Source organism: Sarcophilus harrisii, chromosome 6 (assembly GCF_902635505.1).
Source record: "Sarcophilus harrisii chromosome 6, mSarHar1.11, whole genome shotgun sequence".
In the NCBI taxonomy this organism is placed as follows: Eukaryota; Metazoa; Chordata; class Mammalia; order Dasyuromorphia; family Dasyuridae; genus Sarcophilus; species Sarcophilus harrisii.
In genome coordinates this window covers 25,838,119-25,859,550 of record NC_045431.1, presented here as the reverse complement: position 1 = coordinate 25,859,550, position 21,432 = coordinate 25,838,119, and the positions used below count along the sequence as shown (strand labels likewise).

Sequence of the window (21,432 nt, the reverse complement as noted above, 5' to 3'; positions counted from 1 at the left end):
GGGTTCTAATTAGGAATTTTGGTACCTGGGGAAATTTTAGTTAATGGAAATAGGGCGGTCCAGCTTAACAAAGTGCAGTCTGCCAGGAGAAGAAGCATTCTAGTCTTCATGACGCATCCCTCTCTAACCACTGGAAAGGAAGGAATGGGGAGGGGGGAGAAAGCAGCAGATGGAAGGCATATTGTAGGGAGGAAATGACCTTCCCAAAGGAGATGGAGATCTCTGGGGTGGTGTTGTCCAGAACCAAGATCAGTGGAGGACCACGAGATAGACATGGTTTCAGAGCACTGCTGCAGGGAGCAAGAGTATGGCTGCACGAAGGTATTCTGAAGGGAAAGTCCACTCTAGTTCTAATTCTGTAAATCACCATAGATCACCAGTTCCTTGGTTCCTACTCATGCACGTGGGTCTAGTCTTCCTATGAGCACAAAGATGGCACAAATATTTCATTTGTTGATTTCTAGTGAATTGAGATGTACCCTGATTTATAAAACAGGTCCCTTGGGAGAGAGGTTCTCAGACGGTATTGGAGGGCAGTTCCCCAGAGGCTGACCAAGAAATCACCCAATATCCCTGTTCTGCAAAAACCTCTCTTTGCAAGGTGGAGAAAAGAAAAGGTCAGAATATCATTAATGCGTGAATAGCTGAGGAACAGAGAGTGCAGCTGGCTGGAGCCTGCTCCAGCTGCACTTCTTGTGGAGCAGCCTGAGTAGGGGCCCTCCCTCTCCCATGCACCTGGGTCCTTCCTTCCCGTCTCTCTGTATGACAGCCCCGCTTTGCAGCCTGCGGTTCTCTTATGGGGGGGGGGGGGTTGTTTACTTCCTATTAGGCATCTGTGTCCTGGAGCACCCAGCATTCCCTTGTCAGCCACAGCGATGACAAAGTGCTTACAAACAGCCCCACCTTCTTTTCCTGTTTCTTGCCAATTCTGGAGATCTCCAAGGCTCTTTCCTCTCAGGGAAATGAAGATATTAGAGGTAGCGTACAAACTTTTCATCCACAAATAACATAGAAATTAGAAGAAGAGGACAAGTAAAAGAACTAGAAGGGATATGCACAAGAAAAGTAAGAAGGGCAGCATAATGTTGAATTTTAGCATTAATCCTCATTGGCAGTATGATTTTTTCATGATTATATGTGATTCAGTTTTCCTTATATATTATTCCTTTATACATATGTATTATTCCTATATATATTTATATACCTACATATATAACAGGTGTGTGTGTGTGTATGTGTGTGTGTGTGTGTGGAGACAGAGACAGAGACACACAAAGAGAGAAACAAGGAACAATCTAGCTCTCTGTAAGTGTAAAACTAGATCTAGGATCTACTGATGTGGTCACTAAACACTTTGTAAATTCTCTCCCATCCACCTGTAGTAATTAGCAATATAACCTTTGCCCATTTTCCGGAAAAGAAAGAAAAAGAAAAGCTCTATATGATCTCTTATAGACCAGGGACATATAAAAAAGATGGTGGCAGATATAGTAAAAAAAAAATAGGAGGCACTAGTGAGTCAACTCTTGGATTTACTGGTCAAAGAAAAGTGTGGACAATAGGAGACATCATTACTAGACAATCTCAATTAGATGAGTGAGAGAAAAAAAATGGAAAAAGAAATGTCAGAGTGGACACTCATTTTGCAACCATCAGGTAGAGGAACTTCTGATATGTTAACTCACTTGGGAAATCAACTCAGGAAACATCATTTAGCTTCTGGAAATGGCAGAGATTTTATTTTATTTCCTAGTAACTGGACTCATTTTTAATAGCTTCTTGGTTGATTATTTTCTTCCTAAAGTCATTTATGGACAGAACTCTATAGTAGTGATATATTATACTGTATTATACTAGTAATAGCATTTTCCAATCTTTGCTTACAATTAAGTGAGCAGCCAGATCCAGGATGAGACTGACACTGTATTGTAAAGGAGTAAAATTTGTCTTTGACTCTAACTTCCTCTTTTAAAGCCAGTCTTCTCTCTCTATAACTCTTTCCATTTCATGGGCCCAGTGCCATAATATGGAATTGTGGATGCCCAGGTTCTCTTATTATGAGAATGGAAAGAAAGTATGTTCAGATATTTCAACAAGTAATTTTTAATCCACTGTGATATGTACTTTCTCTATGTGAATTTAGTTCTTTAAAGTTGATACATTAAACTTAGAATCCCTTTTTGTAGGGTAGGGGACTAAGTGTGTAAAATTCTGGAAATGATATTAGAATTGGTTAGTTTTACTTAACTACTTTTCTTTTTTATTCTTTGTTATAATGGATTACTCTCTGAGTAGGAATAGTATATACTGTAAAAAATTATAAGAAAGGAGACATAAAAACAAAAGATATCAATAAAAAGTGAAATTTAAAGCACTGATTATAGTAGATTGAAAGTAAGATCTGTCCTGTCTCTCACACATTTATTAGCTGTGTGATCCTTTAACTTGTTAGGGAATTAGACAATTGTCTAAGACTGTAAGTTAAGGAAGAACTGCAGATTTGTATCAGTAGAGGGAGTTGCCATACTTAGATTTCTTTAAAATCAAGTCAGCAAAAACTTTAAGTGCTTATTTTGTGCCAGCTGGGTGCTAGACTCTAGGGATACAAAGAAAGCCATAGATAGAGCTACCCTCAAGCAATGGGAGAGGCAATGTTTAAACAACTAAATAGTAATAAAATGGGCTTCAGGTAGATAAAGACCCTCTGAAAGGAGAGGGCTTTAGCAGCCAGAATGACCAGGAAAGACCTTATGAAGTAGGTGGGACTTGGGCTGGGTCCTGTAGGAAGGAGGAACTCAGGGAAAGAGGCAGAAATAAGGTGGTAAGATATTCTGGGTGTGCAGAACAGCTTGTGCAGACATAGATAGGAGGTGGAAAGTTGTCTTTGATGGACTACAAGAACCCTGTTGTTGTTGAAGTATAAAGTGTGTGGAGGAGACTGAAATGTAGAAAGACTAGAAAAGCAAGAAAGGATGAGGTTATGAAAAGCTTTAAATTTCAATCAGAAGAGTTTATATTTGATCCTAGATGTAACAGGGAACCATTGGAGTTCATGCAGGGAATGGTATGGCAATATATATGCTTTGGAAAAGTCAGCTTTATTACTAGATGGAGGATGAATTGGAAAATGGAGGGATTTGAAGGAAGGATATCAAGTAAACAGGTTTGAATTTGTGATTGAGTGAAGAAGATATGAATATAGAGGAGATTTATAAAGGTGGTGCTTGGTGTGGGACCTGCCACATAGTAGAAAATAAATATTTATTGATTGATAGGTTATTGATTGACTGAAATGACATAATTTGGCAACAGATTAGATATGTGAGATCAAGGTGAATGAAAAGTCAAACATAAAACCAAAATTATTAACCCAAATGATGGTGAGGATGATTGCATGTTCAATAGAAATAGGGAAGTTGGGGGAAAGGGAGTATTTTAGGGGAAAGATAATGAGTTCTGTTTTGGAAATATTGAGTTTGAGATGCTTATGGGACATTCATTTTGAGATGTTTAAAAGACTGTCGGAGACATAGGACTAGAGTTCAGAAGATATTTAGACCTGGGAGTCATTTGCAAATTGAACCTTTAGAGGAAGATGAGATTTTTAAGCTAGATAGCATAGGCAGAGAAGAGGGCCAAGGACAAAGTCTTTGAGGACACCTAAGGTTGCTGGATCTGACGTGAATGAAATATCTGAAAAAGATACTGAGAAGAGAACTCTTGGGTGGATAGGAAGAGACTGTCGAGAGAGCAGTGTCAAAAAAAAAAAAAAATGAAGAGAGAATATCAAGAAAGAGAAATGCCAGATGTTTCAGAGACAAAATCAGATTTGGGGAAAATGAGGTTTCTAATGCCATTATGGCAAGCTGGAAGACAGAGTGATTTTGAGAGGAAGTGTTTTTCTTGTGGCTCTCAGATCAGTCTTATAGATGGTTTTTCATTACCCATAAGATCATAGCTAATCAGATGTATTTAAAGTGTTCAAAATGCTTACAAATAGAACTTATCTGATATGTCTCTCTGTATTACAGGAAGAATTCTGATTTCATATCATTAAACATTTAAGAAGAAGAATTATGTATTATTTGTCTTTGATTCTTACCTAGTGTCTAGAATAGCACAATGCACATGATACTTAAATAAGTATTGGATAAATGGAATGTTTTTCCAGAAATGAGTATTTTCTTCAGTGATTATACAGATTCAATTTTCCCCTAGTAAATTCTGGTGAGGATTTAAGATAAGAAGCTGTAGCATAGTACTATCTTGACAGATGCACTAAACTAGGGTGGGTAACGACCAGACCTCAAGCCTATTGGTGAGTTGGGGGGTGTCTACCCTAAGCTTATGAAGAGTTTTCTTGTGGAAAAATTTGTTCCAATGTCCAGGAAGTATTATCGTGAGGCTGGTATGGAACATCTTAGAGACTGGTTAGACATCAAAGACATGTGTTCCGAGTCAGTCATACTGATCTTTGTCTTGATACTGGACTTCAATGACTTGGAAGAGAAAGTAAAATTGATGATATTGTAGGAGTCTTCCTCAAATGTAATTATTCCCATGCAAGTCTAGCGATCATCTTGTAATGCCATTGGTGCCCTCTGAAAAGAGGAATCAATAACATCAATATATTTTGTTATGTAGATTATGTTTTAAGGACACAAAAGTTACAATTCCTGTATGTCAATTGGGTATTATAGTTCCATAACAGATTATTCATGATTTTTTCCTGGAAACATTTAACTCTAAATGCATGTCTATAAATTTCCACAAGGAATATACTATCATTGAATGGCTAAATAAATTCTTCAAAGACAATAGATCTTTTTTTTTTCCTCAAAAGGAAGCCAAGTATCACAACAACAAAAATAAAAGTACAAAAGCCTATTAAAAACAAAACAAAACAAAACAAATCTTTGTGGGACAATAGTAGGCCCTACTCATTTGTTGTAGAATAAACTAAATTTTGAAAGCTAAATATCCTTCTTATTATACTTGCTTAATATTTCTCATAAATAATAATAACCAGGAAAGTGTAAAAAAGTGGTGTAGCTTGAAAAGTTGAGATTGAAAGGCAAATAACAGGGAGAAGAAATATTTTTTCTTACCATATCAATGAATTTGGCAAGCTATTAAATTTTAGTTTATATATGAGAGTATTTGTGTTGTATGTAAGTCTTCATTTTGTGGTGACTGAAAAATGATCATAAATAATTTTTAAATATCTAAGTCCAAACCAATGACATGCCTTGTAATTATACTGTAAGGTGCTACAATGATGACAAGAAGTGACACATCAGATACAAATTGTTTTGATCCAATTGGACAAGACATTGTGCTCCCTTGAGGATTTGAGGTCTCAATCTCTATCTTACTAAAGCATATTTTCCATGGAATGGAGAGCCTTCATCACCATATAGATATCAGTCACTGAATAATGTGCATTCACACATCAACATTAGTAGTGCTAATGAACAAGTGGACTTGGTAAAACTATCGTGTAAGAGAATCATCTGTTTGCACATATTCCCTATCCTAGCTTCCTTCTATTCTCCAACCACAGGAAAGCCGCTGTCCCCTAAACATTTTTTGTCCTTGATTTTTACATGATATTCTATTTCCCTTGCCTCCAAATATTTTTTTTAAATGAGGGCTCCCTGGATCTTTATCAGGATATCTGAAATAATAGGCAGAGTCCAATGATTATGGGAAATTTAGTTGAAGCTTAGACAGTCAATGAGTATAATTTCTTCTCTTTGGGTGACAGAGAAACAGTAAAATCTTCATCAGCAATGGAATTTAATAGACAATTTTTTTTCTGAAGAAAAATATCACCACATCCATGTCTTTAACCTTACAATGGTGAGTTCCCAGATGGGAAATTAATCTGTCATAATTCCAGAGAACAGGATCTCTCTCACATACAAATCTTCTTAAGTCTATTCCAGATTTAAGCCACATTATGGGTATTCCAAACCAAAGCTTATGATTTCTCAATGACATATTCTGCTTAGCTAAAGTGAACACGTTTCAAAGTTAAAAAGGGGGAGGGGGAGAATTAATTGAAAAGAACCTTTCATATCCAAATAGGCACAGTAACTCACAGATTGCCACCCCACTAGTGAATGGGCATACACATATGCGGAGAACATGTGTGACCAGGAAATATGAATATAAGAACCCATCTGCAGGAAAATGTGTGTACAGGGAATAGGAATGAATAGAAATACATTGGGAATAAGCCCTAAGTACACAACTGGACAGTATATCCATCTGGACATTAGTCACACTGCAAATGTAGCCAGACAAATCAGAAATATTATAACACTTTAGAATTGCCCTTGCTTTTTCAGTAATGCCATTGTGCAGTTCTTTGTTGCTTTCTACTCATCCTCCAGTTTCTGTCAGATGTTGTATATTTCTCCTCTGCTTGGGGTACAAGGGTATTCTAGCACCAATTTATCTTGGCTCCTGATAAAATTTTAGTATGAGCACTTACAATGTTGGTAGAAAAAGGGAGGTGAATTATAAATCAGCAAACACTGCAAATTAGGGTTTGGCTGATATATCATCCCTCTTTAGAGTCAGTTGTTACACATTTAACATAATACTGGGGTTGTGCTACATTAGCTCTGTTGTGTGTCTTGGCTAATTTCTAGTTACAGTATTCACAGAGTTGCTCTCTACTATCTTCTGCTTATCAATTCTGTGCAAAAAGAACCCTAGACTAAGCCCAGAGGATACAAAAATGAAAAAAAAAATACATACCCTGGCCTTCAGTCTGTTGAGGGATATGGCAATATACCAATAAAAGTAATACAAGGTAAATATGATGAGAAAAAAATTTAGAGAAATTATTCTGAAAATATATAAAGATGGGGAGATCAATATTAACAGAGGTGGTAAGAAAACTAAAAAAAAAAAAACCCAAGCTTTGTGGGGATAATTCCTTATTTGAATCTTTAAGGGAAAAATAAGGATTTTTAAAAAGGTGAGGTGGAAGAAGACTGCATTTAAGGTATAGAATGTAGTTTACATGAATTCAACAAAGAAAGAGATGGCAGGAGAAGATTAGAAAATGACTAATGGGCTATTTTTGTTGAAGTAACATGCATAAAAGGAGGAAAAGGTTGAGAATTATGAAATGAAGCTATAAAGGTAGATTGGAAAAAGATATAGAAGGGCGTCATAGGCCAGGCTAAGGAGTTTGAATTTTGTATTATAGGCAATGGGGAAGCTGTAGATATATTTTAGTAAAGAAATGACAAGGTTAGGCATTTGATTTAGGAAGATGATTCTGGTGTTTGTGTTAAGGAGAAATTGGAGAGGAAAAGCAGAGATAGCAGTTTACAAAGGTATTATAGTTTTTCAGCAGCTAGCTCCTCTAGTGGATAGAATACTTTGCAGTCAGAAAGATCTGAGTTCAGAATAGACCTCAGACAGTTACTAGCTGTGTGACCCTAGACAGTCCTTTGATCTCTACTCACCTCAGTTTCCTCAATTGTAAAATGGGGATAATAATAACACCTTTCAGGATGTTAGAAAAAATCAATTTGCTTATATTTCTGAAGCACCTCCCATAGCTCCTCATACATGGTAGGTATTATATAAATATTTATTCTCACCTTCCTTCCAGGTGAGAGATGATGAAATGTTGATTTAGTTCAGTAACAATGTTGGTAGAAAAAGGGAGATGAATTATAAAAGTATGGTAAATAAAAAAATGGATATGAATTGAATGCATGGGAAAAAAGTGAGAATGAGAATTATTGGGAAGCAGGTAGTTTTCTTAATACAACAAAACATAAAAGAAAAATATTGTGTCTATTTCAAAACAAGCTCTTAGGATGAAGAGGTAGATATTTAGAACCAGGGCAGATCTGGATTTTACCTTTTAACTCTTACCAGAAAGCTGAGTCTTTATCATAGGAAAACCATATAAAATGTGACATACAGTATTCCAGAGAGTCAGAGAAGGGACAAAGAGCACAAACATCTCTTCAAGGTGCTTTCCTTCAGGTTGCTATACTAAGAAATAGACAGGAAGTACTATCTAGGACAAGGATGCTGCTCAGTGCTCAGGATGCAAACAGTGAAGCACATGTATCCCCCTGAAGAGACTCCTCTGGATTTACTTCTCATTTAGCAAATGGGCCTGCCTAATTACTGTTCCTACTAAGAACCCTCATTCTTCCTTAAATATTCTTTGTCATACCATTCCTACATTATGCTTTAAGGGCAACGTGGGCTCAGCTTATTAACGTTTTGGTGCTGTCCATTGCTTAGTGCTGAACAAGATGTTTCTCAGTCTAATCAAACTGGTGACCATGGTCCTAATAGAAGGGCTGCTGTAAAATGGAGAAAATGTTAAATTCAATTTGGGGCATGCTAATTTTGAGTTGGTGAAATATTTTAGGTAGAAGAGTTTGGCATCCTGGTGGAAATTTGAGAATAATGGTTAGATGTGATATTGCGACTGGGTAAATGAATTTTGGTGGCAAAAAAAGGTTATAGAGCTCTGGGGATGTGAAATCAGAAAACTCTAGATGTGCTAGACTGTAGCCCTACTGTCTTTTTTTTGTTGTTGTTGTTCTTTTTGAAGCTTAGAGTTAGTGCAAATGGCTCTGGATATGTTAGGTATTTTAGCCTTATAAATTCTGAGAAAGCCCTGAAAAACTTGTCATTTTTGTTAAACTCCACCCATTAATATTTTACCTTTTTCCAAATAGTTTGGGGGCTCGCACAAAACTTGCCTTAGTGGTGAGGCCTCAGTATATCATATCTAAATATGTCCATTAATTTCATCAACAGTTCAATACAAAAGTCAAGGAATAAAGCTGTTTTGTTTTAATGCTCAATGAAATGAACCGATGACTTCAACTAAAAGTTCTTTTGGATTTTTGACACTGAGTTGTATGGGGACATGGGTACTTTCATAATTTCTATCCAGCTAAGAGCAAAAGATACAGGGTGATACTGACCAATGTTCCACAGTGTAGGAGCTAAACTCATTTCATTTCTCAAGTACAGAAATGAGAATATTTAATGGTTATTTTTTCTAAGATGGTAATACCAAGAAATAATTGGTAACAAAATGAGAGATGTTTTAAAAATATTAACCTGTTTTTATGACGCATGGAGGATATGGTATTAAGAGGTTCTCAGACACCTGGGAAAATGGAAATGTATGTCTTTCATAACTTTTATTAACTAGAGACTGACAAAGCAAAGTAATAACTGCTTTGGCAGCCTTAATGTGATTGGGGCTTGGACTAAATCACTTGTTTTGTTCCTTTTGTATTGAACTCCAAGCAAGATTAATATTTTAATATACTACAGTTCCAGCACACCAAGTTTTCTGATTTAAAGCTTATGAATTCTTTTCCAGTTAGATACCAAATCTCTCAGGAAATCTGGATTCCATCAAGCTCGTTTAGGGAACAGAAGGCTTTTCAGCAGTGCAGTTGGCATAGAAATGACAGGCTGCCTGAGTTGGCGATTCAGTTTTTTCTAGAAAGTATAGTTGGGATGGAATCTGTTCTCAGTAGATAAGATAGAAATATCATTATTCCCTTTACTAAAGGACAGACAGTGAAACATAGACAGCAGAGTGGCAGCAGTATAAAGAAGAGGAAGTGAATGAGACTGACGAGAGAAAGAAGTTCTGGGAAGGATTTTTTAAAAATTAAATTGCACTTGTATTGGTCAGGGGGCACATTTGGGGTGGAATTTATACTTAAGTCCTCAATCCAATCATGTTATGAGGTGAGTTGCATTCATAGGATTAGAGTTAGAACTGGAAGGAGCCTTGGATATTATTATGTTCAGTCTCTTCATTTTCCAGTTGAGGAAACTGAGGCCCAGAGAGATTAAGTGACTTTTCCAGAACCATACAGTTAGTAACCATATGGGGAAGGATTCATAACAGGTCTTCCTGATTCCAAGTCAATTATTTTATGTACTTCTATAGGATCCCAAGATTTAAATGTGGAAACACCTTCTATATCATTCATTTCACTGTCCTTGGTCCATATTTGGAAAGTAAGTCACAGAGAAGACGCATAATAGACTAACTTTGTTTCTTTTTTCATACAGGATTATTGGACTTCTAGATCTAATTTACATAGATGTTAGCAACATATTTGACAAAATCTCTCAAGCTTTTCCTATATACAAACTTGAGATGGGTGGCCAATCCCCTAGAGCAATTATTGATGGTTCGATACCAACTTGGAAAATCTTACTATAATATTACAGGGATCTATTCTTCTTAACAGTGTATTCTTTCTATGTAGCATATTATCATTAGGTAAACATTCTAACACCAATACCTCCTCTTATCTTCATCGGCCATATAGAAAATATAATGAAAAACAATGGAAATTTTAAGATGAAAGAAATAATTTGTTCAATTTCCTCAGACTATGTAGTCTTTTTTTTTTTTTTTTTTTTTTTTATTTTTTTATTTAATAGCCTTTAATTTACAGGATATATACATGGGTAACTTTACAGCATTAACAATTGCCAAACCTCTTGTTCCAATTTTTCACCTCTTACCCCCCCCCCACCCCCTCCCCTAAATGGCAGGATGACCAGTAGATGTTAAATATATTAAAATATAACTTAGATACACAATAAGTATACATGACCAAAACATTATTTTGCTGTACAAAAAGAATCAGACTCTGAATTATTGTACAATTAGCTTGTGAAGGAAATCAAAGATGCAGGTGTGCATAAATATAGGGACTGGGAATTCAATGTAATGGTTTTAGTCATCTCCCAGAGTTCTTTTTCTGGGTATAGCTAGTTCAGTTCATTACTGCTCCATTAGAAATGATTTGGTTGATCTCGTTGCTGAGGATGGCCTGATCCATCAGGACTGGTCATCATCTAGTATTGTTGTTGAAGTATATAATGATCTCCTGGTCCTGCTCATTTCACTTAGCATCAGTTCGTGTAAGTCTCTCAGGCCTTTCTGAAATCATCCTGTTGGTCATTTCTTACAGAACAGTAATATTCCATAATTTTCATATACCACAATTTATTCAGCCATTCTCCAACTGATGGACATCCATTCAGTTTCCAGTTTCTAGCCACTACAAAAGGGCTGCCACAAACATTCGTGCACATACAGGTCCCTTTCCCTTCTTTATAATCTCTTTGGGATATAATCCCAGTAGTAACACTGCTGGATCAAAGGGTATGCACAGTTTGATAACTTTTTGAGCATAGTTCCAAACTACTCTCCAAAATGGTTGGATTCGTTCACAACTCCACCAACAATGAATCAGTGTCCCAGTTTTCCCACATCCCTCCAACAATCATCATTATTTTTCCTGTCATCTTAGCCAATCTGACAGGTGTGTAGTGGTATCTTAGAGTTGTCTTAATTTGCATTTCTCTGATTAATAATGACTTGGAGCATCTTTTCATATGACTAGAAATAGTTTCAATTTCTTCATCTGAGAATTGTCTGTTCATATCCTTTGACCATTTTTCAATTGGAGAATGGCTTGATTTTTATAAATTAGAGTTAATTCTCTATATATTTTGGAAATGAGGCCTTTATCAGAACCTTTGACTGTAAAAATATTTTCCCAGTTTATTGCTTCCCTTCTAATCTTGTCTGCATTAGTTTTGTTTGTACAAAAACTTTTCAGTTTGGTATAATCGAAATTTTCTATTTTGTGATCAGTAATGATCTCTAGTTCTGCTTTGGTCATAAAAACCTTCCCCTTCCACATGTCTGAGAGGTAAACTATCCTATGTTCCTCTAATTTATTAATAATTTCATTCTTTATGCCTAGGTCATGAACCCATTTTGACCTTATCTTGGTGTACGGCGTTAAGTATGGATCAATGCCTAGTTTCTGCCATATTAGTTTCCAATTTTCCCAGCAATTTTTATCAAACAGTAAGTTCTTATCCCAAAAGCTGGGATCTTTGGGTTTGTCAAAGACTAGGTTGCTATATTTGTTGACTGTTTTATCCCTTGAACCTAATCTATTCCACTGATCAACTAATCTATTCCTTAGCCAATACCAAATAGTTTTGGTAACTGCTGCTCTATAGTATAGTTTTAGATCTGGTACAGCTAAGCCACCATCATTTGATTTTTTTTTCATTAATTCCCTTGAAATTCTTGACCTTTTGTTTTCCATATGAACTTTGTTGTTATTTTTCTAGGTCATTAAAATAGTTTTTGGGAGTCTGATTGGTATAGCGCTAAATAAATAGATTAGTTTAGGTAATATTGTCATCTTTATTATATTTGCTCGCCCTATCCAAGAGCATTTAATATTTTTCCAATTGGTTAGATCAGACTTAATTTGTGTGAAAAGTGGTCTGTAATTTTGCTCATAAAGTTTCTGATTTTCCCTTGGCAGATAGATTCCTAAATATTTTATATTATCAGTAGTTACTTTAAATGGAATTTCTCTTTGTAACTCTGACTGTTGGATTTTGTTAGTGATATATAAGAATGCTGATGACTTATGTGGGTTTATTTTATAACCAGCAACTTTGCTAAAGTTGTGGATTATTTCTAATAACTTTTAGCAGAATCTCTGGGGTTCTCTAAGTATACCATCATGTCATCGGCAAAGAGTGATAATTTGGCTTCCTCATTGTCTATTCTTATTCCTTTAATCTCTTTCTCAGCTCTTATTGCTATAGCTAGCGTTTCTAATACAATATTAAATAGTAACGGTGATAGTGGGCAACCTTGTTTCACTCAGATCTTATTGGGAATGGTTGCAGTTTGTCTCCATTACATATGATGCTTACTGATGGTTTTAAATAGATGCTGCTGATTATTTTAAGGAAAAGTCCATTTATTCCTATACTCTCAAGTGTTTTTAATAGGAATGGATGTTGGATTTTATCAAATGCTTTTTCTGCATCTATTGAGATGATCATATGGTTTTTGTTAATTTGGTTATTGACATGGCCAATTATATTGATAGTTTTCCTAATATTGAACCAGCCCTGCATTCCTGGTATAAATCCTACTTGATCATAGTGTATTATCTTGGAGATGATTTTCTGTAGTCTTTTGCTAATATCTTATTTAAGATTTTAGCATCAATATTCATTAGGGAGATTGGTCTATAATTTTCTTTCTCTGTTTTCAGCCTACCTGGTTTAGGTATCAGTACCATGTCTGTGTCATAGAAGGAATTTGGTAGGACTCCTTCATTCCCTATTTTATCAAATAATTTATATAGCATTGGGGCCAATTGTTCTTTAAATGTTTGGTAAAATTCACATGTAAATCCATCTGGTCCTGGGGATTTTTTCTTAGGGAGTTGTTTAATTGCCTGTTCTATTTCTTTTTCTGAAATGGGACTATTCAAGCAATTTACTTCTTCCTCTGTTAGTCTGGGAAGTCTGTATTTTTGAGGTAGTCATCCATTTCACTTAGGTTATCAAATTTATTGGCATAAAGTTGAGCAAAATAACTCCTTATTATTTCTCTAATTTCCTCTTCATTGGTGGAAAGTTCTCCCTTTTCATTTTTAAGACTACTAATTTCATTTTCCTCCCTCCTTTTTCTAATCAGATTTACTAAAGGCTTATCTATTTTATTGGCTTTTTCATAGAACCAACTCTTAGTTTTATTAATTAGTTCAATAGTTTTTTTACTTTCAATATTTTTAATTTCTCCTTTTAATTTTAGAATTTCCAATTTAGTATTTGATTGGGGGTTTTTAATTTGGTCTTTTTTTAGTTTTTTTAGTTGCAAGCCCAATTCATTAATCTTTTCTTTCTCTGTTTTATTCAAGTAAGCCTCTAAGGATATAAAATTCCCTCTTATTACCGCTTTGGCTGCATCCCACAAATTTTGGTATGATCAGACTATGTAGTCTTAATGGAAGAGAAAACTTTTACTTGTCTTTCATTTTTTTCTCTTTTAGGTTCAAGTTTATCCTTGGCTTTAGTATGCAATTGCTAATCTTGATAATTATTTAATAGCATATAACTTAAAGTACTTGAGGTTGAACTGTATAGATAAAATGTTGTTTTGCCTCATAAGAAGAAAAATGAATCTTTTTACTTTCTAATGCACAGTACTTGAAGGAATGTAGAAAAACTTCAAAATATTTGAACTATACTTTGAAGGATAAATAAGATTTAAATTGGTAAAGAGAGAAAGAAAGGTTATTACAGGGAGAGGAATAAGAATAACCATTCTGAAAAATAATTTGGAATTATGACCCAGCTAAATAAATAGGAAAAGGTTTCATATGAACAAAAATACTTATAGCCACTGTTTTTCATTATGGTCATAAAAGGAACTATAAGGATGCCCATCAACTGAATAATGACTGAATTGAAAAAGACTTACATGACCTGATGCAATATGAAATAGGCAGAATCAGAAGAACCATCGGCACTATAATATCAATATTATAAAATGAACACTTTTAAAGAATTTTACAAGGGGATGAAGAATTGCAGAAATGTGCAGAACCAAGCAACAAATTTATATAAAAACATCAACATTGTAAAGACAAATAACTTTGAAATCTGTAAAAACTATGATTGATGACAGAGAGGTGGTAGATCTAATTTATGTATATAACACACACACACACAGGCACATAGGCACACATATACACACAGAGCACTAATGAACTTAAGGATTTATAATGAATAGTGGATATATTTTACTTGATTATACATATTTGTAACAAAGAATTAATTTTTCTTTTCTCTTTTGCTTTTCTATGGGATCCACAGTGACAGGAAGAGAAAATGGATTTCTGATAATTTAAATAAGAAAAAAACTTAAAAAAAAAAACCCAGATGAATCAACATGAACAGACCACAGGGACAGGAAGTTTAGGAGATGTTTTCGGAGCTATAAGTAGTGCAATTACTGAATTTTATGAATCACATTTTAAAATTTTACTTCTGTTTCACTATTAGTTTTAATTCTAGTGCCTAGGACTAATGTGTTAGCTAGAATCAACAGAGAAACTAAGGACACAACATAGTTCCAAAAGCAATTAGAGAAGAATAATTTGTTCATTGATGAGTTTAACAGGAAACTGAGGACTTCCCAAGAAAGCCATTTTGAAGAGAATCCCAAAACGTAAACCTGTCACTAATTCCAGACCCAATTTCAAGGGTCTGTTAATCATTAAGACTCTGGAAAGGAGAACAAAGTCCTGCTCCTCTAGGAGAAATATCTGATCTCTTGGACCTCTACTTCTTAGAAGAAGCTAACTGATTAATGAACTGGAGACATTCTAAGAGATCTGTAAACTGGGTAATCTCTGTTTGTTGAGGAAGCCTGAGGTAAACTGAGCCTCCTTGGTTATCCTACTTTAATGGATTACTTACCTCTAAACAAATCTCTTTGTGAAGGGGATTATATGGTTTCTTATAAAACCATTAACTAAGGTAGATTGAGATTTAATTTATCTGGGAAATGAAGTAAGGTAAACAGTTGTAAAACTGACCACCAAAAAATTCAAGTCAAAATTTAACAAGTTCATGTTATTTCCAATCATTATTCTTATGGTGGCGACTATATAACTCATTTCAATCCCTGTGGACATTAATCTCTCTGAACTGGTTTTGAAGTCCAGTCTGGAGATGTTTGCTTCTTGCAAACTGCTAAGAATAAATATTTCTATTCTTGAGATAACTCTGAGTATTTGTAAATTGGATTTGCCCTACCACACAATTGATCCCACATTTAAGTAATGGATTATTCAGTTGCTCCTTTTATGGGTTAAGCTTTGGGGTCAATATGTTTTTTTGGGGGGGAAAATTTTACCCCAAACCCATAACTAGGTATTTTAGTATCGTCAGTTTTTATATTTTAGTTTCCAAGTAAATTGATGTTTTCTTAGTTTCCTCATGCCTAATTTCTTCTTTGATCCCTAGTGTGTGACACCTTAAATAGAGTACCCTGCCTTGAAGTCTCCTGACTAGCTTCCACTTATAAGACCTTTCTGATAATGGTCTCTTGTATCCTGTCATAGGGGTATAGGCATTTTTTAGTGCTATGGACTTGGTCTGATGAAACTCACATATGTCTTTGTAAAATAATGCTTTTAAATGCATAAAATGAAGTACATAGGGTCATGAAGGAAGCCCATTATGTTGAAATAAAGTTCAAAAATATTTTTTAAACACAACCAAGTTCATGGATTCCAGGTTAAGAATTTTACAAGGGGACGAAGAATTGCAGAAATGTGCAGAACCAGGCAACAAATTTATATAAAAACATCAACATTGTAAAGACAAATAACTTTGAAATCTGTAAAAACTATGATTGATGTGATAACAATCCATGACTCTAAAAGAAACATACCATCTTTGGTATTTCTTGGATTTCTGCTCTGGTCCTGTATTTGATCACTGTAACATCTCTCTGATAATGACACTCTCTCTTCCCTGGCTTCTGTTCCCTACTGGTGGACTCCCTTGTCACTGCATACCACCTAGCTCCCAGAACATTAACATCAGATTGCATATCAGGACTTCCTATGCTCCTGAGACCTCTCAGTAGCTTTGGATCCTTTTTAGTATTGGCCCATTATTCAGGCCCATTCTGCTGCTGACTGTGTTCTGGTTTCTACACTCAGGCAGAATCAATAAGCTTCACTTATTTCTTTATTATGCACCTGTTGTTTACAAAACCACTTGTCTTTCCCCAAACAGTAAGTATCTAATGAAAGTGAAATTCCATCTGTTAAGTTTTGTATAGAGAGCTTATCTGTTCTTTGTAAGGGACTTTGTAAATTAGTGCAAAGCACCCTGAACTATGAATTTGCATGCTAGTTCCCTCACTCTTGTCTTAAGGCAATTCATTTAACTCCTTAGTTCTGAGTCACTCTTGCACAAAATAAGATTAATATTACCTTTCTTATCTAATTCACAGAGATATTGTAAAAATTAAATAAGGTAACATCTACTATGTTATATAAATTTGAGATATTGTCAATATCTCAAGAGTTTTGAAACTCTTATTAGTATTAAAACAATGCCTTAATTTAAAAATTTTGAATTAAATTTAAGAAATATTCTAATGCCTTATAATGGCATGGAAGTGATAAGATAATGTAAATTTCTTGAGAATAGGGAATATTTAAGTTTTATTTTTTGTATCTCTAGTACCTAGGATAGTATCTGCTAAATAAGTAATAGGTACTTAATAAATGCATGTTGAGTTGAAAAGAATTTTCAAAAGTATGCAAGTGATTTGCACGGAGTATGAGATCCTATCAAACCGGAAAAGCTTTTGAGTCTACCTAGTCATATATTGTATGTTTGTTGTGTGAGGTGAGTCTAGCTAATTGCAGAAAACATTATTCCAGCTTGACTCCAAGGATAAAATATTAATCCACAGAAGTGATCAAAGACCATTTACCAGTTTTCAGAAGTTTGCCTTTCATATTGCAGCATATGGAAAACAGCAAAGTTCAGGGTAAAGAGCACTCAATTTAAAGTTAAAGGACAAGATAGACTGACCCTGACATTTAATTATTACCTCTGTGATGTTGGTCAAATTTTTTCATCTTCCAAAGTTTCATTTCTTCATCTAAAAAATAGGTATTTTTGGACGAAATGACTTCTGAGATCCCTTCTCAATCTAGATCTGTGTGTACTCCTACTCCTGAAATTACAAACCACTGGACTAGGGCGGCATTAAAATAAAAAGAAAATAATAGTAAGACTGCGTTTCACTGTTTGGCAATCATACTTCTTTCTTCCTCAAGGTCCTTAGACAAATACAGTGTTCATTATATGGGATGGTGGGGTAGAATAGAAAGGCTATGTGATTTTAAGTTATAAGGCCTGAATCTGAAACTTGGTTGAACATAAAATATCCCTAGAAATATGAATTTCTTTCATTCTAGTTTATTTGCAGATATTTCTGCTTCTAAAACATCAGCTGTGCATTTCTGTGAGTTTGATTTGCCTCTTTGGTTTTCTTCTAAAATGTAGATGACCCTACAGACTTTACAGTGACTGGGCAAAGATGTGTTTGTATAATTGTCTGGAGTGCATAACAACCTGTTTGGAGGTTTATTATTTTGAATTATACTCTAGTAGTAGAAGGACCACTAGAATAATAAACACAATGACTTTCTGGAGGCAGTTTTATTTTCTGTTCATCATCTATATATTAATTGACAATAGGCTGCCACTGCAGTTACATCTAGTGCCAGCAGCCAGAATATTTCGCTTTTGTAAAATTTGAACATTAGTGAAAGGCACTTTTACTGTAGAAATTGCCTATTGAGCAATAAGATGCAAGAATATAGGTTAGTTTATGAATCAAATGGAGTGAACTCATTCTAAAAGAAAAACAATAGCTTTTAATTTATTTTCAAATTATATTTATTTCATTAAATATTCCCCACTTCATATAATTTTTAAATATTGATTTTTATAGTGCCAATTTTAAATAGATTTTATTCTCTAGGACAAGAATTGCATCTCCACTTATTTGCAGTACTGATAAAGTGCAATATTGTTCACTTCTCTCCCTCAACACACATTCAGATATTTAGCATGCCCAGATTTACACAGTAGCCTAACTGTTACATTCAAACTGCTACTGCCTTGGCTGTGAATTTGGGTCCTTCACTTTCTGGAAAGCTGTGTGGAATGCTCTTTCTTCTGGTAGGTTTAGTCAGCCTCTTTCATGGTGGGTCCAGAAAAAGCACCTTCAGCCAGGGCTGCTCCTCCCTGGCAGTCTTGCAGGCGTGGCTTCTAAGATGCCCCCTGCTCCTTGGTATGGCTTCATAATGATGGGGCTGCACCTTCTCCAGTTCTTTCTGAAGGAGATCAGATCCTTCCCTCTCTTGTTCTTATCCAGCCAGCTGATTATTTCATTACATTTGTCAAGGATCTTCTGTTTGTCTTCATTACCAATTGTGCTTTGCTAATTTTCTTCTTCTCTGTAGCCTTCCTGTGGATTGTATGAGATCAAAGAGAACACCTTGTCTCTCTGCTTCTCATCTTCAGCCTGGTTTTGCTGAGCCACTTGGACCACATGCTCAATATCTCCTCTGCTCAAACAGCCTTTGTCGTTGGTGATGATGACTTTGTTCTCCTTGCCAGTCATCTTATCCATCGAAGAAATATGGGGGATGTCATTTACAGCGATGCCAATCTGAGGAGCACCCCTGGGTGCTGAGGGATTTCTGAGAACTCAAACTTGCCCAGCAGGTTGCTATCATTTCCCACTGCTCTCTCACCTTCATAAACCTGAATAAACCATCCAGGTTGGTTTTCTGAATACGTGACAAAGGCCCATGTCTACTTAGGGGGGATGGTGATATACATTCAATCAGATTTGTCACAACACCAGCAGTTTCAACAAATTCTAAGGAAAAAGAGGAATGAAATCCAACATCAGCAATTCTTGGATTTATCTCTAGGCAAAATGGCAGCCCGGACAGTTGCACTCTAGGAAGCCCCAAATCCTAGTCAAAATCGATACTCTTGTTGGGCTTGCCATTGGAGACGTTTTGCAGAAGCTTCTGGGTTTGGGGGATCTGAGCAGAACCACCCACCATGATGACGCCTCAGTCTGTGATTTATCGAGTGTGGCACCTTAAGGCACCTTTTCTCCTCCCCTGTAAAAGTTCTTCCTTGCATTCTCTCTTATGTGAAATAATTTCCCCCATTCTTCCTCTTTCTTCCTTTCCCTTCTAGCTTATTCCTCTTTCCTTCCCATCTATTTTTTATATCCTCCCAACATAATTAGTTCATCCTCATGCCCTCTATGGATAATTTTTTAAATTACCCCAATATTGATTAAGTTACATTTATCATCTTTCTTTATAGAAATAGAAACAGTTTAACTTTATTGAATCCATTGTTTTCCATTTTATGTTTACCTTTTTAATGCTTCTCTTGAATCATGAATTTGAAATCTTCTATTACTCTCTGGTCTTTTCCTCAGGAATGCTTGTAAAACCTTTATTTCACTAACTATTCTTTTTATCCTTTTTAAAATTCTTTTAAAGATTATACTAAGTGTTACTGGGTAAGTTATTCTTAGTTGTAATCGCAGTTCTTTTGACTTCAAGACTACCATATTCAAAGCTCTCTTCTTTTTTAACATGAAAGCTGCTGAAAGTTGTGTGATACTATGTCTCCAGGAAATTTCAATGGTTTCTTTCTGTCTGCTTGAAGTATTTTCTCTTTGACTTAAGAGCTCTGGAATTAGGCAATAATATTCCTGAAAGTTTTTATTTTGGGATCTCTCAGTAGATCAGATTCAGTAAAAAGAATCAGTAGACTCTCCCCATTTTATGTTATTCTCTGGCTTTAGGAAATCAGGGCTGTTCTTCTTGGTAATTCACTGAAATATGTCTCCCTGTACTCTATCATCTTGGTTTGACTCCTGAAAGTTCTTTTTAAATTATCTTTTCTAAATAGGGCCAACTATTTACAACTCAAGTTGTGTGAGTCTTATATTGGAAACATTTTCACCTTAATAAAAGGACAATTAAAACTCAGGTCATTGGCAATCAATCATAATTTCAGTTTAAAATCACATATATTTGATTAAGCCAGTAAATAAGGGTACATTTCCAGCTTATTGATTGGTTCATAAATATGCTACTTCTTCCTCCTCATCTGTTTATAACATTTGAAGAAGATATACCTCCTGGGATAAAATGTAAACAAAATTTATTAACTGATTTTACCACAAAGCTGAAATTCATTAAAAATTCAGTTCAGAATTCAACCAGGAATTTTACTTGCCTGATAAGATTTCCATTTATTTTGGGGAGGTTTCTTATTCTGCTAAGCACCTAATCTTCCTTTCAAAAATTTTCTGAGAAAAATATCAAATTGACATTTTTAGTTGAGTTGATTCATATTTTCAACACCAGGTAAATTGTAAGACTCCACATACATGCACATCAAATTATAGTGCTTCCCTGTCCCATTACTGAGTGGCAGAAATACTTGGAGAAAAATGGATTCAAATGGAAGAAGCCTTTGATAGTGTCCTCAGACTCAATGGTAGTAGTACGTATGGATGAAATGAATTTATAGGACAGTAAACAGAGTATTGTGGAAAGAAGAGTGGATGGAAGTTCAGAAAAGAAGAATTCTATCCTTGGTTCAGTACTTAATTGTTTGTACTCTTGAATTAATGATTAAACTGAAAAGATTCAATTCAGTACACATTTATTTATTATGTACCAATCATTGTGTTAAATGCTAGGGATTAAAAAGAGATAAAAGACAGTTCTTTGTCCATAAGAAGCCTACAACCTCAGCTTACTTTATGTACATCTTTAAGGTTTGCGAGACCCTTTGCATCCATTAGCTCATGTAATCCTTAGAACAACCCTATGAGAAGGTATTGTTGTTATCCTTCTTTCTAGAGGAAGAAACCAAAGCTCAGAGAACTTAAGTACTTCCCTTGGTTCACACAGCTAG

General features: G+C 35.2%; 1 pseudogene; it reads right to left on the bottom strand.

Moving 5' to 3' along the window:
- LOC105750919 overlaps positions 1–19,547 on the bottom strand; it is a 38,272-nt pseudogene extending 18,725 nt beyond the window's left edge.
- Positions 19,548–21,432: the final 1,885 nt, after the last annotated feature.